The sequence below is a fragment of the Anopheles coluzzii genome (assembly GCF_943734685.1).
Source record: "Anopheles coluzzii chromosome X unlocalized genomic scaffold, AcolN3 X_unloc_1, whole genome shotgun sequence".
Taxonomy (NCBI): domain Eukaryota; kingdom Metazoa; phylum Arthropoda; class Insecta; order Diptera; family Culicidae; genus Anopheles; species Anopheles coluzzii.
In genome coordinates this window covers 3020001-3025000 of record NW_026054419.1, presented here as the reverse complement: position 1 = coordinate 3025000, position 5000 = coordinate 3020001, and positions in this window count along the sequence as shown.

The window sequence follows — 5000 nt, the reverse complement described above, 5'->3', positions numbered from 1 at the left end:
GGAAAGCCAGCAACGACAGGAACAGCGGCAACAGCTGGAAGATCAACAGCGCCAAAGGTGGCGTCAGCAGCAGCAGAAACAACAACGGCAGCAGCGGCTTCCTGCGCAGCAATGGCCGACGGTGCAGCAGAGCGTGCGTGCTCAGCGTCAGGGCGTGACGGAGTCGGCATCCTCGGCGGTACCTGACGAGGCAGGAACGTGGGTGGAGGTCGTTCGCGGCAATCGGCGTGGGAATAAGCAGAACGGAGTGAATCTGCCCCAGCAGTCAGCCCAGCGGCAGCCAGCACACCGGCAGCATCAGCAGAGGCCGCACCAGCAAAATGGGCAGCAGCAGCAGCAGCGGATGGGCATTCATCAGCAGGAGAAGCGGCGTCCGCGACGAAAACGCCCGGATGAAATCGTCGTTGTGCCCGCCCCAGGAGTGTCCTTCAAGGAAATGTATGTGAAGATACGGACCAGCCCGCGGATTGCCGATTTCCAGCGGCAAATTGGGGTTGGCAGAAGAACGCCGAGGGACCACCTCCTGCTGCCTTTGTCCCGCGACGTCGATAGCGCGGCGCTGAAGGACATCATCCAGGAGGTCATCGGGGAGAGTGGATCGGTAACCGTCAGAACAGAGATGGCTGAGGTCGTCCTGACTGGAATCGACAACATGATCGACGAGGAGGCGATCAAAAAGGCGCTCATGACCACTCTTGGAAAGCAGTCATTGGTGGCCACCGTGAATCTTTGGGAGCGCCGAGACATGACGAAGCGGGCTCGCGTGCGCCTCCCACGAGCAGAAGCGGAACTCGTCAAAGATCGTCGACTGGAGCTGGGCTACACGTATTGTTCGGTACATGAAGCCCCAAAAGTATCGGGTCAGCTGACTCGCTGCTTCCGGTGTCTGGAGCGGGGACACATCGCCGCGACGTGCACTGGTGAGGATCGGTCCAAGCGTTGTCTACGGTGTGGTGACCAAACTCACAAGGCGTCGGGTTGCACCAACGAGGTCAAGTGCATGCTGTGTGGCGGCGCCCACCGTATAGGTGCCGCAGCCTGCGGTGGACAACCCTCGAACTGAAATGGAAGTGCTACAGATAAACGTCAATCGCAGTAGGAGCGCCCAAGACCTGGCGCTCAACACGATGCGGATGGAGCGGGCGGATGTCTGTCTGATGGTGGAGCTGCACAGTGTCCCCAGGAACAATGGGAACTGGGTGGCCGACAGGGATGGGAAGGTGGCCATCATAGCCAGCAGCGAAACGTACCCGGTTCAGCAAGTGGTCTCCGTGACGCAGTCTGGGATCGCGGCTGCCCGGATCAATGGTGTGCTCTTCATATGTTGCTACGTGTCGCCCTCAGCGGGCGTCTCTGAGTTCGAGGAGGTTATGCAGCGCATCGATGTGCTGGCGAGAGGTCACCCGCGCGTCGTCTTTGCGGGGGATCTCAATGCGTGGCACACTGTTTGGGGAAGTGGCCGCACCAACGCGAAGGGAGAGGCTGTGGTCCAGCTCGTCGACAGCTTGGGGCTGGAGGTGTTAAACACCGGCACCGCCCCAACCTTCCTAGGCAACGGAGTGGCTCGCCCGAGCGTGGTGGACGTTGCCTTCGCCAGCCGCAGCATCGCCGGAGTTAACACCATTCCGGAGCATCGGTGGAGGATTATGAGCAGATACTCGTACAGCGACCACGTGTACATTCGGTTTGCTGTAGGGGAGCTGTTCCAGCGGTCAGCGGCAGATACTCGTCGACAGGAGGGTCCTTCCACGCGAGAAAGCGGCACGAGATGGCGTAGCCGTCGGTTCGATGCCGAGCTTTTCGGTGTAGCGCTTGACGTAGCTTCGTTCGCAGAGCGGGTTACAAATGCCGAAAGCCTGGAGAGAGTCATTACGGAAGCTTGTGACGCAGCCATGGCGCGAGTGTTCCCTTCACAAGGTCACTCGGGACGACCTGCTTATTGGTGGACGCCAGCAATCGAGGTCCTGTGTGAGAACTGCCGCCTCGCTAAGGAACGCCTTGAAACTGCCATCGACGAGGAAGAGCAGATCGCCGCAGCCAGCGACCTTCTCCAGGTGCGGACCGCCCTGGATTCAGCCATCACCACCAGCAAGAAGGAGCACTTCGATGAAATGCTGCGGGGCCTCGCGGAAGACGAGACGGGACAATGGTACCGAAACGTACTAAGCCGCCTTCGTGGAAGCTGGACGGCGAGAGAGCGCGATTCATCGGTGCTAGAGGGCATCGTTTCCACTCTGTTCCCCCAGCATCCTCCGGTTGACTGGCCAGCGTCACCAGGCCAAGTCCTGGAGAGGGGAGAGGAGGAACCAGTTCGGGACGTTAATGAACAGGAGCTGCTGGACATCGCGAGCTCGCTGAATCCGAGGAAGGCTCCAGGACTAGATGGTGTGCCAAACGCCGCTTTGACGGCCGCCATCCGGAAGCATACGGACATCTTCAAGAAGTTGTTCCAGGAATGCTTGGACAACGAGCGGTTCCCGGATGAGTGGAAGAAGCAGAAACTGGCCCTGATCCCCAAGCCGGGCAAGCCACCGGGGCTCGCTTCATCCTTCCGCCCGATTCTGCTGCTGAACAACCCGGGCAAAGTGTACGAGCGGTTGCTGCTGTCGCGAATAAATGATGTCATCGAGGCTCCTGAATCACCGAGGCTGGCAGAAAACCAGTACGGGTTCAGGAGGGGCCGTTCGACAGTGCAGGCGATTCAGCTGGTGGTGGATGCAGGCCGTCACGCGATATCATTTGGCCGCACCAACAACAGGGACAAACGCTGCCTTCTAGTAGTGGCGCTGGATGTGCGTAATGCATTTAACACTGCCAGCTGGCAGTGCATCGCTACGGCGCTGGAGGACAAAGGCGTGCCGAGGCAGCTCCGCAACATCCTGAGAGACTACTTCGAAAACAGGGAGCTCGTCTATGACACCGCAGACGGGCCCGCTACACGCCGAGTGACTGCAGGTGTTCCACAGGGGTCCATTCTGGGCCCGACCCTGTGGAACATCATGTACGACGGCGTGTTGCGGGTCGAGCTCCCTGAAGGGGCTAGCGTCATCGGCTATGCGGATGACATAGTGGTCATGGCACGGGGTTGCACACCAGAGGAGGCGGCATCGGTGGCTGAACAGGCGGTGGACGCGATCGCGGCTTGGATGGAGGACCATCACCTGCAGCTCGCTCCGGAGAAGACGGAAGGAGTAATGATCTCAAGTCTGCGAAGAGGTCAACTGAGGGTGCCGTTCCGCGTCGGGGACACCATCATACACAGCAAACAGTCGATCCGGTATCTGGGGGTCCAGATCCATGACCACCTGTCGTGGAAGCCGCACGTGGAGCTGTCGACGGCTAAAGCCCTCCGCGTGGTAGGTGTGGTCACCGCAGTAATGAGGAACCACAGTGGGCCCCAGGTGGCCAAGCGTCGGCTGTTGGCGGCAGTGGCGGAGTCGATCATCCGGTATGCTGCCCCCGTGTGGTCCGAGGCGACGGATCTGCAGTGGTGCCAGAGGAAGCTGGCCCAGGTGCAGAGGCCCCTGGCTCGCGGTGTCACCAGCTCGTTCGTGTCGGTGGCATATGAGACCGGAGTTGCACTGGCAGGCCTTGTGCCGTTCAGGCTGCTGGTACGGGAGGACGCAAGGTGCCATCGGAGGCTCCTAGCTGCCCCGGGCGCCAGCCGCAAGGACATCCGGCTGGAAGAGAGGCAGGGGACTCTCCAGGAGTGGCAGCGAGCGTGGGATGCGGCGGCCGCAGCTCCAACGGCCAGTCGGTACGTGGTTTGGGCCCACCGAATGATCCCGGACCTGCACTTGTGGATGAGTAGGCGACATGGAGAGGTTGATTTCCACCTCTCACAGGTGTTAACCGGACATGGATATTTCCGGGAATACCTCCATGTCTGCGGTTTTGCCCCATCGGCGGAATGTCCACGGTGCCCGGGGTCGGTTGAATCGGTGGCGCATGTGCTGTTCCAGTGCGAGGTCTTCCACGAGATCCGGGTGGAGCTGTTGGGCTACGGCACCAGTGACGCAGTGAACGAGGACAATCTCGGCATGAAGCTGCTGGAGAGCCCCGAGCGGTGGAACAGCATCCAGGAAGCTGCACGCAAAATCACGAAGGTGTTGCAACAGCTTTGGCGTGAGGACGAGCTGCAGCTCAATCTCCAGGCACACCTTGCAGCACTACCGACGAGAGCAGCAGCGGTAGACGCCGGTCCGCTGGATGATGAGCAGGTGTCGGTTGATGGGGTGGCTGAACTCTTTCGTTCCAACCGAGGTCGAGCCAGACGGACCAGAAGAGGTCGTCGGAGGGCGGAAGAACGGGTGGAAGTGCGCCTTGCATCCGCAATGGCAGCAGCCGAACGAGAACGTGAGGACTCTATCCTGATGGCGGCGGTGCGGGCGGAGGAAGCAGGAGAAGCACCACCACCCATCCCCATGAGAAGACGCGGACTGCCTCCATCTCCGAGAACGGTAAGAGCGCGGCACGAACGGAGACTGTATCTGCAACGTCTCTACCGTCAACGCGCCAGGGAAGGGACTCTACCACCAGTCCCACACGGTAGAAACCGGAGGAGCAGGTCAGCCCCTTCGGAAGCCGATACCATCCGACGGCGGATAAGAAGGCGTGAGATGGAGCGGCTACGCCGAACAGCGCGAAGGGTGCCGTCCAATCAGGGAGTGCGTGAGGTGCTATCCGCCGACGCCCTGGCAGCCATCACGGAAGCAACAACCTCCGGCCGTTAGAAGGAGGATTATGGGGTAGGAAGTGCTTGGGACAGCAAAAGGGTACGGCGCAAAAGAAAAATAAAAAATGCGTTGGGAATTTAATTCTGTAAGGAAAAAAGAATAAGGAACGAAATAAATAAGAACCAATAAAGGCGATGTCACAAGTGGCACATACTCCTGGTTCCAAGCCCCGCTAGGGAACGGGTCCAGGAGCAGGAGTGGGGATTTAACGTTAAGTTAATCTTGCAAATAAATCCTTAAGTGTTAACAAAAAAAAAAAAGAAG